Genomic DNA, 19,229 nt, shown 5'->3' with positions numbered 1-19,229 from the left:
GCACATATACTATTCTGTAATCAAATCTGAATCAGCTTTAATTTTTATTTGATTTGTATTCACTTTTGTGAGTAACAAATTAACTATCCCGCTATAAATTGTTATTGACATGAACGACAGGACGTGGATGAAATTTTTAGATCCCCTTGTCGACTAATTCATCACTCTCTATGCCATTATTTTTACGTCTTAAAATGCATCAGAGAAATAATAATTCGGAATTTTACTTTCTGACTCTTAAAATGCATCAGAGAAATAATACTTCGGAATTTTAGTTTCTGACTCTTTGAGCTAACTATTAAATTGTCATTTTGTTGTAATGTTAAAATTTTGCATAAAATCGGTGTTAAAATATTGGTAATATCAAGTTGATATTACAGTCAGATTGCCCGTACTTTTTTTATCTTTTTAAGAATTGTCCAGAGTAATTTTGTATACGTTTCATGATGGTTGTTCTTGTACTTTCGTCATTCTTTCTGAACTTCAAGTATTTCCTGCATCTATTTTTTCCTTTCCCGTCTTTTGGTTTAAAGTTTGTTTTAAGTTCAATTCTATTGGTAGCCTTTAGAAATAAGAGTAAGCTTACTGGGCTGATTAAGCTGAAATTATTTGGAGAGATGCTGGAAAGAACCAATGAAGTCAAGTACCTAGGGGTAACCCTAGATTCGAAACTCAATTGAAATACTCATAATAACAATATAACCAATAGGGCTAAGCGACTCTTCTGGAACTGCACACGAGTTGTGTTGTAGGTAAAACCTGGGGATTGAAACCAAAGGTAATCTGTTGGTTATACACATCAGTGATACGATCGACAGTTACTTATGATTCAGTACTTTGGTGGAGAAAGACGGCTTTGCAATCTTGTGTGACCACTCTGACCACCCTACAAAGACAACGCTTCTAAATATTACATGAGCCTTGAATAGTACAGAAATGGCTTCATTAGAGGCTATCACAGGTCTCTATTCGCTGGAATTACATATTTCGGCCGTAGCCTTTACAGTAATGAAACTCAAAGCAAACAATACTTGAAGGCCGAATTATGCATTGAATAGCCACAAAAACACTACTGGAACTGTACTTAAGGAACCCATCTTTATGATGGAGAAGATTAACACGATACCATCTAGAGAACAAAAAGTCCGAAATATTAATGGGGGCTTAATACACTGATAATGTAGCTAATGGAGTTCTTATTCTGAAAGGGTTGGAAGCTCTGGGAACAAATAGATAGAAAGAGGGTCTACAGTAGAGGAACAATGTACCTCGTAGGTTCGTTTAAGGGGTTAGGGGATGAGGAATACAAATTACTGATAATAATAAATATACTTAAAAAGGAAGTTCCTGATAATATTAATAAAGAGGGCCTTTTTCAGGAACTATGGAAAACTTACTTAGGGTTATTTTTGCCTTGTTAGTTCAACTAAAAACTTTTATAGTGGTTAGTTACTTTTCACTGGGATTTCCTGTCTAAAGATTGAATAAAACTAACACTTGTTATTCAGTGAGTTTATTTACCTTTTTTTGTTAGACTATTACACTTTTGAAACAGTTAAAAATAACAAAACAAATTTATCTTTAAGGCTTTGGCCACACGGGCGATTTTTTACGGCGCCGTAAGAGCCGTAAAAATAAGCGCGAAAATGGGTCCCACGGTGAGAATAGTAGATGGCCAGACTAAGCTGTAAAATATCGCGCAGCAACATCGAACCGGCCCATCTTTGGCGCCGTAAGAGCCGTAAAAATAAGCGCGAACTTGGGTCCCACGCTGAGAATAGTAGATGGCCAGACTGAGCTGTAAAATATCGCGCAGCAATCGAACTGGCCCATCTTTGGCGTAGTGTCACAAACGAAGGGACGAATTCATTTTATTGGCGACACGCCGTAATTTACATCCACGTGTGGCCATGCTTTTTACAGCACTTACTGCTCTTACGGTGCCGTAAAAAATCGCCCGTGTGGCCAAACCACTTTAACACTATAATGACCTGAGTTTACATTTAAGCCTTCTCTACCTTTAGAACAAAACAAAATAAAATTACCTTTTAAAATACAGCCAATATTTAACAGAAAGACACAAATGATCTTTTACTTAATTTTGTTTACAAATTGGATCTTTGGATTGGATCTTGTGGGTCACATTCGTGACAGATCTATAAAATGGCGGTCTGTCCAATATTAATTAATTTTTTTTTTTTTTGTAAGCATTTATTTTTTTTTGATACACTGCGTTTTTACAATCTACTCTAAACACAAAGTAATAAGTAAATAGTCTGAAAGTAAATTAAGGTGAGTTAGGTACCATCCAGTGACGGTTCTCTAAGTATTATTGTTTATTGTGGTAGGTCGTCTGGCCATATTCTCTTTAAATCTAAACGGGAACTGGTGTATGTTTTCAAAAGACTGATAGTGTGTAAATAAATTTATTAAATCAGCTAAGTACTTTCAGCATATTATGCCATCATCAGAGCTATCGTCTTATAGGTGTAAAAACCTCAAAAGAAGAGAAAACTTCGAACAAACACATTCTTTAGTTTAAAATAAACTAAAGATTATTGTCAGTAACAGCTGTTTGTAAGAATGGTAGCCATTTTATAAAAAACACATTAAATGTAATTTTTAAACATTTAAGGGTTTTTACCCTAACCAGTGGTTATATCCCTGGGTTTATTTTAAACTAAAGAATGTGTTTGTTCGAAGTTTTCTCTTCTTTTGAGGTTTTTACACCTATAAGACGATAGCTCTGATGATGGCATAATATGCTGAAAGTACTTAGCTGATTTAATAAATTTATTTACACACTATCAGTCTTTTGAAAACATACACCAGTTCCCGTTTAGATTTATATAGAAGTGTGTACAAGTCCTTGATTAGTGGGATGTCCAGATCATTGTGAAGCGTCTGGTTGGATACATACCATGGAGCTTTACTTATCATACGGAGAATTTTGGATTGGAATGTTTGGAGTATCTTCGTATTTGAAGGTTTACTGCAGCCGCATAGTTCTATTCCGTAAGACCAAACTGGTATAAGTATAGCTTTGTACAGAAGCAGTTTATTTTCAAGAGATAACTGAGACTTCTTGTTAAATAGCCAGTTCATATTTTTTAGTTTAAGATCTAGTTGTTTACATTTAATTTTAATATGTGTTTTCCATATGAGTTTTTCATCCAGATGCAATCCCAAGTATTTGACAACTGGCTTGATGGGAATCGAAGTATTATTTATAGAAACTTGAGGACATGTAGATTTTCTGGTTGTAAAAGTAATTTGTACTGATTTGCTGGCATTAACATTTATTTTCCATCGCTTGAGCCAGTTTTGTAATTGGTCTAAATGCTACATTACGGTCGATATCCACTGCTAAGATTCCCGTATCATCGGCAAAAGTAGCTAAGAAGGTATCATTTCTGGTTGGAACGTCGGCTGTAAATATCAGATATAGAAATGGGCCGAGAACGCTACCCTGTGGTACGCCAGATTGGATGATGTGGTAATTTGAGAAGTTGTCTTCAATTTTGACTTGGAAATATCGGTCAGTAAGATATGATTTTAGAATAAAGTATAGTTAGTCTGTTAGGTGTAATTTCAGTTTATAGATGCCTTGATGCCATACCCTATCAAATGCCTGTTGTATATCGAGAAACACTCCAGCGCAAAACTTTTTCTCTTCAATAGTTGTTTTAATTATATTTACTATTCTGTGGCATTGTTGTATGGTTGAGTGTTCACGTCTAAATCCGAATTGGTGTTGTGGTATAATTTCGTTTATGGGGACAACTTGCTCGATTTTATGTAATCGTAGCCGTTCTAATACTTTCGATATTATTGGGAGTAGGCTTGTCGGGCGATATGAATTTGCTTGTGTTGCGGGTTTACCAGGTTTCGGAATCATTGAGCTAATTTCCATTGTATTGGAAAGTAGCGAGGACGTAGTATGCTGTTGTATGTTACTGTTAATAACACTCCTGCTTTTCTCTGTAGCTTCTGAAGTAATTCTCCTGTTATCAAATCATAGCCAGGAGCTTTCTGAGGATTTAGCATTTTTATTTGTTGTCGAACCTCTGTCGGAGTAAATGTTGTCAGAGGAAGAGATATTTGACATGGAGTTTCGAGGTACTTTTTTATATCGTCATCTTCATCGTCATTGTTTTCTGGTGCTGAGAATACAGTTGCAAGATGCTCTGCGAATACTGTGGTTTTTTCTTCATTTGTGCGGGCCCAGGTCATATCTGTTTTTTTAGGTGAATTTGTTATGGTCGGTCGTTTAAATTTTTTTGTAGCTTTCCATATAGAGTGGTCTTCACGTGAGAGGTTCGAAACATAAAACTGGAACGAGTCGTTTTTTTCCACATGTAGTGCTCTATTTAGTCTATGACTTATCCTATTAAGATACGTTTTATTTAATAGATTTCTCGTTTGTTGCCATATGCGTCGAGCTCTTCTCTTTTCTGCTACAAGTTCTCTTATATGGAGGGGAATATTATGGTTTTCTTGCACACTTCTTTGACGCTGCGGTGTTGCTTCCCACCCTGCTGTTTGTAAAACTGTTGTTAAATAGTCTACTGCTTCGTCTACCTCTTGGTCTTCTTTTATCCTAAAATCTAGTCTAATATTTGTGTTTACAGAATTTTGGAAAATAACCCAGTTTGTTTCTTTAGTTGACAGTTTGGGTGGTAATCTTCTCCATATTATGGGTGTGGTTAAAGTTATTATTATTGTGCTATGGTTTGATGTTAAATCGAAGTTTGACTCTATTGCACTATGGATGTCAGATATCCCTTTTGTTACAGCAAAATCTACCAAATCTGGGATTTTGTTGGGGTCCGTAGGCCAGTATGTGGGTTCTCCTGTTGATAAATATCTTAAGTTATTTTGTTGAATAGTATTCGTTACTGCTCGACCTGTAGGCGTGATTAATCTGGAACCCCATGTGGTGTGTTTGGCGTTCCAGTCTCCTGCTACTATAAATTTGGATCCAAGAGTTTGTATAAAATCATGATACTCTTCGCTTGAAATGGGATGTCTAGGTGGGCTGTAGATAGATGCTACACTGAGAGAGGTATTTGTTTCAAGTTTAATGATTGTTGCTTGGATTTTTTCCGTGATGTAAGGTTGGAGTGCATAGTGTTTAATTTTTGATTTAATAATAACGGCAGAACCTGCATGTGCTCCTCCGTCTGGATGATTTGCATAGTACACAGTATAGTAAGGTATCTTAGTAACCGTTCTTTCTGTGGCATGGCTTTCAGATGTTAAGAGAATGTCTATATTATTCATTTTTAGAAATAGTGATATTTCTAGTATATGGTTTGAAATGCCATTAGCATTCCACGACGCAATTCGTAACGACTTTGTCATTATTTTGTTACTTTGTTAATGACTGTGGTTAACATGGTTAAAATCATGCTATTTTGGTTTAAGAGTTGAGAGAACATATTTTTGAATTCGTTTAGGAAATTTGATAGTTGATCTGCTAATTCACTTTATCAATTCTTTTCTATTCACTTTATCAATTCTTTTATTGATCTCAGCTCCCTGTCTACCTGTTTCTTCAATGGTTACTCCCACGTACTCAAATGATTGTACCTGTCTAATCTCTGTATCATCTACCTGGACATGTACATCCTCTCTTTCTTTAGCTATTACCGTTACCTTCGATTTCTCTTTGTTCATAGTCATACCATACTTTTTTAAAACTGTGTTCCATGTTTTTACGCTTCTTTGTAGCTCGTCTTCAGTCGCTGCTAAAATTACTACATCGTCGGCAAATGTACAATCTGCTATCTCTGTGCTTTTCAGATTTCTATACCCTATGTGTAATGGTCTGACTTTTGTTTTTGTTTCTTTTATTATTTCGTCAATAAAAGTAATAAATAGTAACGGGCTCAAGCTTCCCCCTTGTCTTACACCTTCAGTTGTTCTGAACTGGTCAGATATCATATTTTTACTTATCACACGGTTTCTAGTGTCTCTGTATATTGATTTAGTTACCTGTATAAGTTTCTCTGGTATGTTTCTGTTCTTCAGACTTTTCCATACTTTTGATCTAGGTACTTTGTCGAATGCTTTTTCCATATCAAGGAAACTGAGGTACGTTTTTTCTTCCTAGATAATCTTTTATTTATTATATCGTTTAACGTAAAAATGTGATCTTGTGTGCATCTACCAGGTCTAAAACCACTTTGCGATTCTTCTAAAGTTGGTTCTATTATTTTTCTCAGTCTACTCTCTACTATTAGCTCATAAACTTTCATCACTGTATTTAACAGAGTTATTCCTCTATAGTTGTTGCAATTCTTGTTGTCACCCTTTTTATGTATAGGTACAATCAGACCAATCTCCCAGTCTGTAGGTATTTGTTCTTCTCTCCAAATCATTTGAAATAGTTCTAATAACTTTTGTAGTCCCATATCACCCATGTTTTTGATCATTTCCGCCGTAATTTGATCATGACCTGGTGCCTTTCCATTTTTTATCTTCCTAATCACGTCAGTTAGTTCATCCATTGTAATGTTTGGTATAAATTCAACTTCTTGTTCGCCAGTTCTTTCTTCATCTTCTTCACTTGTGCTGTGTGGTTCGTGTTGTAGTAGTTTCTGGAAATATTCTTTTCATCTTTTCATAATGCTCACATCATCAGTCAGTATATCTCCATTCTGATCTTTTAGTGCTGTTACTTCTTTATGTTTATTACCTCTTATTCCTTTTATGGCCTTATAAAATAATTTCTGATTGCTTCTGCTATCGTGTTCTAATTTGTCTCCAAAATCTTTCCAGGACTTTTGTTTTGCTGCTACTACTATATTTTTAACTCTTTTCCGCTGCTCTCTATATTGTTTATAATTTTCTTCTGTTCGGTTACCTAGATATTTTCTCCACATCTCCTTTTTCTTGCGCGTGTGTCTTCTGATTTCCTCTGTCCACCATGCTGTTAGTTTCTGTTTACTGTTGCTTTTGTGTATTCCACAAACTCTCTCTGCTGTTTTTATAATTGTGTCTTTGAATGTTTGCCACATTTGTTCCACTTGTAAGTTTTCCCAATTTTTCCCTCCTAATTCTTCGTTCAAAACATTTACATATTTGTTCGCTAAAGTTTTGTGTCTTAATCTGTATGATTTGATTGTTCTAAATTCTTTTGTTATTGCTCTTTGGTTGTGATCCTCTGTTACTTCGTCTTTTATTGTTGCCACGAGTAAACAATGATCACTACCTATCTCTGGACCGCGTCTTACTCTTACATCAGTGATTTTCCTTCTATTTTCTTTTTCTATCAGCACATAGTCTATTATGGATTTTTCATCTCTGCTAGGTTCTTCCCTTGTATACTTATGAATATCTTTGTGTTCATAGAAGGTATTTGTGACGATTAAATTGTGTATTTGACAGTAGTCGAGTAGTCTCTTGCCATTATTATTTCTCTTTTTTTCCCCATGTATTCCAATTACTGTCTTGTACTCATGATCTCTCTGCCCTACTCTCCCAGTAAGGTCTCCCGCTACTAATATGGATCCTTTACTTCCTTCGGTCGCTATTGATAGTTCTTCCCAGAAAACATCTTTTCGTTCTGCTCTTTCGTCTTCGTTCGGCCCATACGCCACTATTATACTTTTGTTTTGTTCATTGCATTTAAATTCAATTACCATTATTCTGTCGGATATGGCCTCCCACTTTTTTACAAACTTTCTGTTTCTGGAGTGTATTATGCATCCTACTCCTGATGCAGCTCTTTCAATTGTGTCGACCCCACTGTATAATAGCAAATGTCCATTTTATAGCTCTATTTCTCCTTTACCTTTCTTCTTAGTTTCTGTCAATGCAAGAAAATCTAAATTTGCCTGTTCAAATTCCATTTCTAGTTCCTTCTCTTTGTTATACAAAGTTTTGATGTTCCATGTTCCTAGTTTAATAGCTTTTATCACTCTTGTTTTGTTCTCTCTATTATTTTCCTTTTATTAGTTGTCCTCTTTATTTGTTCCTTCGTAGTACTGGATGTTCCATGTTCTTGCCTGGTCGTCATCAACGTCTCTCCGTCCGATTCGCTAATTAGTTTTTTGAATAGATTGTTCTTGGGTATTTGTTGCGTATCTCAGGAGACCTTTCCGTTTTTCCCATCTCAGGAGACCTTTCGCTGTATGTTCTTCCTGCTTTTGATCTTGCATTATATTCCTTATCGCTATCTGTTACGACTTGTTGCTCCTCTTGTTCATAACCTAAGCTCTCTGCTGTATAAATTTCATCATTTATGTACCAATTTGTTGTATACTATATTTGCCTTATATCCTTTTTATCTCGCTTCTTTCATCTGTTTTCGTAACATTCCTCTCTGAATCTGAATTTCTTTGGGGTAGTCTTCATCTATGAATATGTTAGTTCCCTTTAATTTATGAGTTGCCTTGATTATTTCCCTTTTTTTATTCCAATCTGTTAGCTCTATTAGCATCGGTCTTGTTTTATTTGCCGTTTTCTTTCCAATTCTTCTAATTTCACTTATATCCTTTTTTTCATCAAGTTCGATATCCAGTTTTTCTATAACTTTCTGGCTTTCCTTTTTCATAATGGATGTATCCTCATTTTCTGTTTCCCCAATCCCGAAGATTACTATTTTCTTTTTTCTTATTTCTCTTTCTAGGTCATTTATCCTGCTTTCTTGCATTTTCAGTTCTTTCTTTAGTTCTCTATTTTCTTCTTTGATTACCCGGTATTCTTTCTTAATATTTTCTACTTCCGACTGTAGGCTATCTATTTTCTTTTCCATCCTGATGTCTCTGTCTTCCATGTTTTCCAATTTTTTCATTATTTCCTCCATCATTTTCTCCATTTTCCTTGTTATTTCACGAACTTATTTTAAACCAGCGAATAGAGTGTTCATCCGAATTCGCGTACCGCGATAAGAACTTTCGCCCAGTTCAACCCTTCAGAGGCTCAGTTCTTCTCAGTACCATTTATTAGCTACGTAATTTGAGGTCGACTAAAGTTAAATACAATGTAACACCGAAAGTTATTTTGGAACGCTTCAAGGATAGGTTTGTCCACCTCTATATTGTCTGTTAAATTTAAATAATAATATAATGTTACACCGAAAGTTATTTTGGAACTTTTTGAGGACAGGTTCCTCCACCTCTATATTAAGTAGTTAATTACTTACTATTTACTATTTTTTTTCTTTGGTATCCGAAAAGTTTGTACAGATTATTAAATATATATTTTCAGAGTTGAGACTTCTGAGATTCACCGATGAGGCATAAGGATGCTGAAATAGCTATATGGAGATGGTGGTCCAACTCTGAATCAAATATAAACAAAACCTGCCTTCTTTTTTATCTATATATTTTGTACTTACAGTTTTCAAAAACTATATTTATTCTTCTCACCAATTTCTATACCTTTAAGCACATTCACCATTAATTTATTAGCGTTTAAAACACTCGTATGGCCCAAAAATTGAGTTGAAACCACGGAGCGATTTAAACACACCTTGTCACTTCTACTAGAGATGGACGATCCTGATACAACTCTTATACAGACAGTAAATACAAACTATTACTCTCAACCAGTTCAGCAGCAAATACCGACATCAAGTAAAAATAGTGCAAATATCGAAGACAGAGAAACTCACTATGACATCAACCAGCGAAGATGAAGAAGAAAATCAAACAAACAGCAAAAACGCTCTGCAAGTCATGGGAAGCAATAAAAGAAAGAAAATACATAACAACGAACAAAAATCAAGCGAAATTGAAACAGGTAACCGATTCCAACCGCTGTCGAATGAAACAGAAGAAAATACTGGAAACGCAGAAACCAACAAAATAACAAAACTCCACCAATATTTGTACACGGGGTACAGGATTTCAACGAGATGACAAAGCAATTAGAGAAAATAGCTAAAAAAGAAGAATACCAGACAAAAAGTTTAATAAACAACGTTGTCAAAATAAATTGTGAAACACCAGAAATATACCGAAAACTGGTTAAGGAGTTCAAGGAAAAAAAATGTATACCATCACACATACCAACTAAAAGAAGAACGAACCTACAGAATCGTGATCAGATACTTACATCACTCAACCAATACTGATGACATAAAAAGTGAACTATCTCAGTTAGGGCACAAAGTGAGAAACATAGTCAATCTAAAACAACAAAAAACCAAAGAACCACTTAATCTCTTCTTTGTAGATTTAGAACCCGCGAAAAACAATAAAGATGTCTATAATATAACAGGCCTACAGAACGGAGTAGTACTCATAGAACCTCCACGAACTCAAAAAAACAGTATAATACAGTGCACGAGATGCCAACAATATGGACATTCAAAATCATATTGTAATAGACCATTCGTCTGTGTAAAATGCGGAGGCTCACACAATACCACCATGTGCAAAAAGTCCAAGGAAACGCCAGCCATATGTGCGTTATGCAATGGAGGCCACCCAGCCAATTATAAGGGATGTGATCACTATAAGAAACTTACCAAAGGAAGCAACAAAAACAATGGAGCGCATCAAAATGGAGCGGAACATACAACCACTGTGTTATACAAGTTTTTGGAAGAATTCAAGAATCTATTCAACCAACTAATCCAACAAAATAGCATGGTCCTCAACATGCTTACCATGCTTATCAACAAAATGAAATAAATGGCTAAGTTTCTTCGAATAGCCCAATGGAATGCCAACGGCCTTCCAAGCCATACAGAAGAAGTGAAAATATTTCTAGACATAAATAAAATGGACATATTTTTAATTAGTGAAACGCACTTTACAAACAGAATTTATTTTAACATACCTAAATATAAACTATATCATACTCAGCATCCTGACGGCACAGCCCATGGAGGTACAGCAATACTCATCAAAGACAATATTAAACATCATGAACTACTGAAGTACGAAGAAGAACACATCCAAGCAACGACAGTAAGCGTTGAAGCACTTCCATATAATGTCAACGTAACAGCTGTGTACTGCCCTCCTCGCCATAATCTAAAACGAGAACACTATGAAGAATTTTTCCAAACCCTAGGACCAAAATTCATTGCTGGGGGAGATTACAACAGCAAGCATACTTTGTGGGGGTCACGACTTATAACAACAAAAGGCAGAGAACTGGCACATGTTATACAAAATAAGAATTACTCATTTATCTCAACAGGAACACCAACATACTGGCCGACCGATCCCAACAAAAAACCAGATTTATTGGACTTCTTCATAACAAACGGTATCGGTATAACTTATACAGATATAACACCAAGCCATGACCTAACTACTGACCATAGCCCAATAATAGCAACGGTAAGTACAACAGTTATCACTAAAAACCAAAACTCCACCTGCACAACAATCAAACAAACTGGGACACTTACCGACAAATAATTCACGATACTATCGAAATAACAACGAGGCTGAAAAAACCGGAAGAAATAGAAGAGGACTATAACAAATTTATAAACATACTATGGTATGCAGCTAAATCAGCTACCCCACAAAGTAGTCCCAACAGAAACATTAATACCTTTAGAAATAAAAAAACTGGTAGCTGAAAAAAGAAAGGCCAGATCTGCATGGCAACGAACACATACACCAGACAGCAGAACAAGATACAATCGCATCAGCAACAAATTAAAATCAAAGCTGCAAGAAGTCAAAAATGAGTCATTCACGAATTACATCACCAATCTATCAAGAAAAGACGACTCTATATTGAAGCCCATAACAGCATTACCTCCAATACGTAAAAATTCAACACCACCAGGACCATGGGCAAAAAGTGATAAAGAAAAGGCTGACCTCTTTGCCGAGTATTTAGCAGAAGTTCTTTACTCCACTAAATGACGACCAAGTACCAGAAGCGAACCAAATATTAGAAGAACCACTACAGATACAGGATCGAATAAAACCATTTACTCCAAAAGAAATTAGAGACGTAATTGCCACCCTAAACCCAAAGAAGGCACCAGGTGAAGATCTGATAACCGCAAACATGTTAAAAGAAATACCCAAAAAGGGCATAGTTAAACTACTGCACATATTCAATGCAATACTCAGATGTGACTACTGGCCCAAAGCACTCAAAATTGGACAAATAATTATGATACCAAAGCCTGGCAAAAACCCTCTAGATGTCTCATCATTTAGGCCTATCAGCTTATTACCAACAATCTCCAAATTGCTTGAAAGACTTATCCTAAACAGAATAAATGCAGAAATAAATCCACAAAATTGGATCCCAGATCATCAGTTCGGATTTCGACAAAGCCATTCAACAATACAACAATGCCATCGCATAGTCAACGCCATCAACCAGTCACTTGAAAACCAGCAGTACTGCACAGCAGCCTTTATAGACATCAGTCAGGCTTTTGACAAAGTCTGGCATCCAGGCTTGTTATGCAAAATAAAAAGAATTCTTCCAGCAAGATACTACAACCTACTGAAAGCTTACCTACAAGAACGGCAGTTTAAAGTAAAAGTTAATGAAGAAGTCTCGGAATACAAGCCTATTCACTCTGGTGTACCACAAGGGAACATACTAGGGCCATTATTGTACATACTATATACATATGACTTGCCTACAAATGATAAAACAACCATCGGGACATTTGCAGACGACACTGCTGTTTTTGCCAAGCATGACGATCCTATTACAGCAACACAAAATCTTTAAGAGCATCTAAACTCACTTGAAATATGGCTGAAGAAGTGGAAGTTTAAGGTAAACGAAACAAAATCATCCCATATAACATTCACTCTCTGGACTGGAAGCTGCCCACCGGTAACCATCAATCAAATAAAAATACCACAAAGTAATCAAGTCAAATATCTAGGGCTACACTTTGACAGTAAACTCAACTGGAAACACCATATAACAAAGAAAAGAATGCAACTTGACCTAAAAACCAAAGAACTTTAGTGGCTCATCGGAAGAAAATCCCACCTTTTTATAGAAAACAAATTGCTAATATATAAAGCAGTGATAAAACCAATCTGGACTTATGGCATTGAACTGTGGGGCTGTGCTAGCAAATCCAATACCGTGATTATCCAGAGAGCGCAATCCAAGATACTTCGAACAATAGTTAATGCACCATGGTATGTATCAAACCAAACTCTACACACTGATCTAAAAATTCCATATGTAACCGAAGTCATCCGAGAAAACAACAGAAAACACCACAACACACTAGAAGACCATCCTAATCCATTACTTCATCCACTACTGCAACCTGTCCACAATAGAAGACTCAGAAGAAGCTGGCCATCCGACCTAAGAGGTAACTGAGGAAACATCGCTGGATGTTTACCTCTCCACGTCACCACATTTACAATAATTAAATTAATGTAAGACCAACAAATTGACTTATAGATGTTTGTTTTATATCTAATTGTCAATAAAGGGAGATAATAAAAAAATATTAAAATAAATGCATTCTTTGTATTTTTTTTAAATTTTTTTTTAGTTTTTGTTTTTGTTTTTTGTTTTGTTTTTTTTTTTGTCACTACGATAAGATGCCAACCCGGTTCAACCCCTCGGAGGTTTAAATCCTTTTAGTGATTTTTTTTCTTTAATTTTTTTTATTGTTAATTTTTTTTATTTTTTTTGTTTCATTTTTTTATTATTTTTTTTTTAATTTTTTTTTATTGATTTTTTTTATTTTTTTAAACATATTTTACAAATACCTAGAACTAATTACAATAATATTTTACTATCCGACAAGAAAGATACCAAACAGTCAAAAATTTTCTTTTTATTCAGTGACAGAATAAAGAGAATATTTACAGGGAGTGGGATGTTCTGGTCTATAATTCTTTTAATTAGGTGATTGGTTAGGTGTTTATGCTTCTTGAATTCAAAAAATATGTGGTTCAAGTCACTTTTAACCTCTTATTCTTGACAAATATTCGAATCTAATATGTTTATTTTAAATAAATGTGCAGGATAACATGCATGTCCAAATCTAATTCTACTGATGGTGGATATGTATTTGCGAGGGAGGGTGAAATTCTTATACCAAGGTTTCTCCGGAATAATCGGTTGTATCAAACTGTATTGTGTTGTTGATATGTTACAGTACCTTTCCCAGTGTGTTTTCCAGTTCTTCATCTGTTCAGTTCTTAAACAAGCCAAAGCATCTAGAATGCAGGGCTGATATTTGGTTACTGATCCATGGATGAGGGAATTTTTAGCTACTTGGTCTACATGTTCATTATGTGTAAGTCCTGAATGTGCTTTGATCCAAATAAGTTGTATTTTTGGTGTGTGTATTAATTTCAAATAAGATTTTTTTTATTAAAAAAATGTATGGATTAGAAGTACTACAAGGTAGTTGAGGTGTTTGAATAGCAGTAAGCACAGATAATGGATCAGATAAAATTACTGCAGAATTATAGGATGCTAACTTGGAATAAATTACAACCTCATATACCGCCGCAGCCTAGGCAATAAAAATGGAGAAATTTGAGGGCAGTTTAAACATTTTTTCTATAAATTAATCTGGAATATAAAAGGCACAATCAGTACCATTTGAACTTTTGGATGCATCTGTATAAATACAAACAGATTTTGACCAATTTGTAAGGTAGTTGTTTAAAACAATACTGTTTAATAAAGAGTGCTCATGATAACTGGGTTGTATTATATTTACTTGATTTAGTAACTCAAAGAAATCTTCGAAATCTACCACTTTATTTGCAACTGCAAGTTCAGTATTATTATTCGCAGTGTTTCGAAATGTGTCACATAACGGTGGCGAGTTTTTGTGAGCCCAATATTTATTTGTTAAATCAAAAGAATTTAAAGTATTAATTTCTTTATATAAACAAGTGTTATAACATCGGATCTTAAGAAGAAATTTTTGACCGTGATATTCCCTTCTGAATTTAGTCGGCGGTTCCATTGTTTCAACATAGAGTGGTTCAATAGGGGTAGATCTCATAGCACCTATGCAACAACGCAATACTGCGTTTAGAAAATCATCTATGCGGCCTAAAATATTGTTACTAGCCGATCCATACAGTACTGAGCCATAATCTATAATAGATCTGATATATGAACGATAAAATAAAAGACATGTTTCAACATCTGCACCCCACCAAGTTTTTGCAATTGATTTAAGAAAATTTAGTGCTTTACTGCATCTATCGAGCATAAAATCAACGTGCAGTTTCCAGGTCAATTTGGTATCCATGATTCGGTATCCACTGATTTACAAACAGGAAAGTAATCATCATTTAATTGTATTTGTTCTCTTTGAGGTACATTGTGTCTAGTGAATATACAAATGTTAGACTTGTTGTTTGCTAACTCAAAACCATTTTTTTAAAACACTCACGGCAATGTTCATGGATATTTTCCAATGTGTTTAGCCATCATTATATTTTTTAGATTCAGTATAAATACAAAAGTCATCAGCGTATTGTATGATATTAAATGACATATTGTCGATACTAATATTATGAAAATCAGCTGTGTAAATATTAAATAGAAAAGGACTTAAAACTGACCCCTGTGGAAGACCTGAGCTATTAAAACGTGCTCCAATGAGTTTATTATTTTCAACCCTGATATATATTTTCCTGTTTTTGTAGAAATTGACAATATTTTGAGCTAGAAGAGAAGGTATTTCGAATCGATGAATCATTTTGTCTTTTAACATATCAAAATTAACACTGTCATATGCACCTTCAATATCCAAACATAACATTGGTACATATGTATTTCGAGAATATGCATTTTGAATATGAGTTACAATAGTAGCGAGGGCATCCATAGTACCACATCATTGTCTGTAGCCGTACTGAGAATTTGGAAGTAGTTTTTTCTCATTTATCCACAATTCAAGTCTTACTTTCAGTATCCTTTCTAAAACTTTGAGAATACAAGACATAAGTGAAATTGGGCTGTATGATTTTGCCAGATTCGGATCTTTGTTTGGTTTTAAAATTGGAATGACAATGAATGACAATGACTTTAAATTCTTCCGTACCTGCATAGAGGACTTCATTAAATATTTCCAATAAAAGATCTTTAGCGATTGCAGGAAGCATATTAATCATAGGGTACTTAATATGGTCATAGCCAGGACTTGTGCTAGGACGATTATTTAAGGTATAAATTAGTTTCGATAGTCTAATAGGTTGAAATAAAAAATGATTTTTGTCAGTAACGATTTTCTTAGATTCATTAGGCATAGATGTTGTTGGTGGAGTTATTTTGTCAAAAAACTCTTCTATCCAATCATCCTCAAAAGATTTTGATTTTGTTGGTGATTTTCTGTATAACTTCCTAGCTTGAGTCCAAAGTACTGATGATGGAATTGATTTATTGAGAGAAGAAACCCAATTGACCCAGCTTTGTTTTGCAATACTTTTTAGTTGTTTTTTGGTACTCGCCATAATTGATTGACATTTTATATAGTTCTCAAAATTACGTTCTTTTTTATAATCGTTTAGTGATAATTGACGCTTTTTAATAATCATATCACATTCAGTATTCCACCACGGTGACGGATTCAGGGTTCATAGTTGTTTACTAGTTGTATACGGATTCAGGGTTCATAGTCATAGCTTAAAAGTTGTATACTATGGTATTGCAATCTCAGCAGCATAATTTATACTATTTATTAAATATTCATATTGGCTTGATACATTATTTCGAACATCACCATTTTTATTAAAAAAGTGTTGTACCAAAGAAGAATATAAAGGCCAATTCGCTTTTTTGATGTTCCATTTATTTTTCGGTAAAATTGTTTCTGTTTCATCTTTAATGCAAATATCCACATGTATAACGAAGTGATTCGATCCAAGAGTGTCTGAAGAGACATACCATTCAGTCTTACTAACAAGATCAGGACTGCAGAGAGTAACATCAATCATTGAGTAATTCTGATTAGGTTGAGTTAGTAAAGTTTGATTTTCATTATTTAAAGCTGTAAATTCAAGATCATCTGCCATTTTAATCAGTTGTATTCCAATTTCATCATTTGTACTTGAACCCCAAACAAAATGATGGGCATTAAAATCACCTCCAATTATAACTGGTTTTTGTACCTGGGAAAATATGTTCATCCAATCATTTATTCCGCATCTAATTTTAGGTGCTCTATACAGTGATATAAAACTAATTTGTCTATTTCCATATTTAATTTTTATAGCACATAACTATTTCATTATTGTACTTATTATTTTATATTTCTAGTTCAGTAAAACAAATTGATTTATTTATAAGTATAGCAACCCCACCATAACCATCAGACCTATCATTACGAACCAGATTATATCCATTAAAATTATATAACACATTTTTTAAACCATGTTTCACTCATAAGAGCTATGTCTATTTTTTTACTTACTAAGTAATGCATCATACTATTTTTATTTGAGATTGCAGAACGAGCATTCCATTGTATTATTTTTAATTTAGGTTGACAAGACATTATTTATTTAATATTAATCAAAGTACCCTCCAATACCTGTTCAATGCTATTGACTATTAATGTTTTATCGATTGATCGTATGTCATCAAAATTTTGTATACCTTGTAAAAGTTGCAATATAAAAGTAGAAAGAATTTCTGTTACATTTTTCTTAATTTCAATATTACCATAATTTGGTACGGTTGTATTAACAAGTAAAGGCCTATCAGGTCCGAAAACAAAAGGAAACATCGGTTTCTCAGCAGTCGTCTGTGCACTGGTGAATTAAATTTTCTTTTTTATTAGTATTATTTATTTCAGGTTGAGTAAAAGCAAAAGAAGTTGGATTTTTAGGAACTGGCTTAGATATCGAAATATTTTTACTAGTGGAAGGCAGACTAGGAAAATTTCTTTCATTATCTGCTAACATTCAAAGGAATTATTGCTTACAAAATTTGAAAAAGATTTGTCACAGTAATTGCGTGCCTCTATAAAGGACATCTTATGTTCAACCATTATATTTTTAATTTGTTTTTGTTTATCAAATTGAGGACATTTTTTTTATATTGAAATATGTTCCTTACTCTTACAATGCATACAAAATATGACTTCTTTACTACAATTGTGATCTTTTTCTTTGATTTCACTGCATTGCATACAAGGTTCTTGTGTGCTTTTGCACTGATTGGATACGTGCCCAAATCTAAGACATTTGTAACACTGAACGACCCTTGTAATGTACTGTTCTACGGGGCAAAATACCTTATTGAAGGAAACATAATTTGGCAAAACGTTGCCTTCAAAGGTGACTATCATTTTTTTATTGACAAATTCAACTTTATTGTCATTTATAATTTTACGTTTAGTTCTGTATATATTAGTGACTTTAGAAGAACATTCTATATTTTCCATTAAATAATCTACGTTAAATTTCATATCTACATCGCGCACTATGCTCTTAATTTCTAACAAATGATTTGGTATGTAAGCCTTAGGTTTTCCAATTTCAATGACTTATTATTCACCAAATTATTTGCCTCCAATAAGGACTTTAACATAACCTTTATGCGATTTTTTCCTAAACTTTTGATTTCTACAATGTTAGTGAGTTTAAGTTTTTTAAATAAGATATCTGCGACACACATAGGATGCAATTTGCCCAGACTACCTTCATTATTAAGTCTCTCAATATAAACCGATATATTTTGTATATTATGCTTATCTGAAAGCAGGTTAAAGGTTTTCTTTGCTGGTTCCATGTAAGCATTTTTGTCCAGAGAGTCCTCACTATTTTCTACTGACATTTTCGTCAACGAATACGTCCCTACACTTGTTTCCCCCATGGGGGAACAAAATAATGTTATACCCGTATAACACACAAAACAGAAACTTTTAGTAAATCAATACACTTGAAAATAAACCCGGAATATACCAAAAAACTGTAAAAATTAAATTTTTTTTGGATAAATCCAAGAAAAACGAACACGACTTTGACAGTTATTTTGATAATGATTCTATGAGTTAATTTGATAAGAAGTACTATAACATATCAACTATAGTATTGTACACTAAAATGGCGTTATGAGGTACATCACCCAGCAGTTTCACCTCAATTTCAGCGAAGATATATGGGCCATAATCTTCGCAATCTTCTGTTGTTTAGTGGCTGCAGTAGTGGTAACATTAATTGGTTAGGGTGGCCTTCCAATTTCTCGTGGTGTCTGTTGGCTCTTTCTTGAATTACTGTGCTGACTAACGGGATGTTTAGGTCTATATGAAGGGTTTGGTTGGAAATGTACCACGG

The 19,229-nt window shown here is 34.3% G+C and overlaps 1 protein-coding gene across 1 annotated transcript in view; it reads left to right on the top strand.

Annotated features, from left to right (window-relative positions):
* LOC114343004 (SCAN domain-containing protein 3-like) overlaps positions 1 to 19,229 on the top strand; it is a 404,642-nt gene that overhangs the window by 26,015 nt on the left and 359,398 nt on the right. The window lies entirely within an intron of this gene.

The sequence above is a fragment of the Diabrotica virgifera genome, chromosome 8 (genome assembly GCF_917563875.1).
Source record: "Diabrotica virgifera virgifera chromosome 8, PGI_DIABVI_V3a".
Classification (NCBI taxonomy): domain Eukaryota; kingdom Metazoa; phylum Arthropoda; class Insecta; order Coleoptera; family Chrysomelidae; genus Diabrotica; species Diabrotica virgifera.
This window is presented reverse-complemented; position numbering and strand designations above follow the sequence as displayed.